Source organism: Halyomorpha halys, unplaced genomic scaffold (assembly GCF_000696795.3).
Source record: "Halyomorpha halys isolate HHAL.00 unplaced genomic scaffold, Hhal_1.1 Scaffold520.1, whole genome shotgun sequence".
Taxonomy (NCBI): Eukaryota; Metazoa; Arthropoda; class Insecta; order Hemiptera; family Pentatomidae; genus Halyomorpha; species Halyomorpha halys.
Window position 1 is genome coordinate 227,849 of NW_027104695.1, and position 320 is coordinate 228,168.

Sequence of the window (320 nt, forward strand, 5' to 3'; positions counted from 1 at the left end):
ATCAAATTAAATGAAATAAAAAATAATAATAAAAATAACTGAAAGGACTTTGAAGTGAATAATAATGCCAAAAATTTACCATTAGTGAATTAATATAATAATGAGAATAAATTCCATACACTTCATCATAATAACATAACATGCCTGAATGGGCAAAAATTAGGCAAGATCAATAAATTAATCTATTCAAGGCTACAATGGCATTTTTGTGTACTTTTTACTTAACTTTTATTTAAATCACATTTGCGATAAAATTAACGGTTTTACATAAAATTACAATGAAATTGGAAATCTATATTTAAGTCATTATGGCCAACATT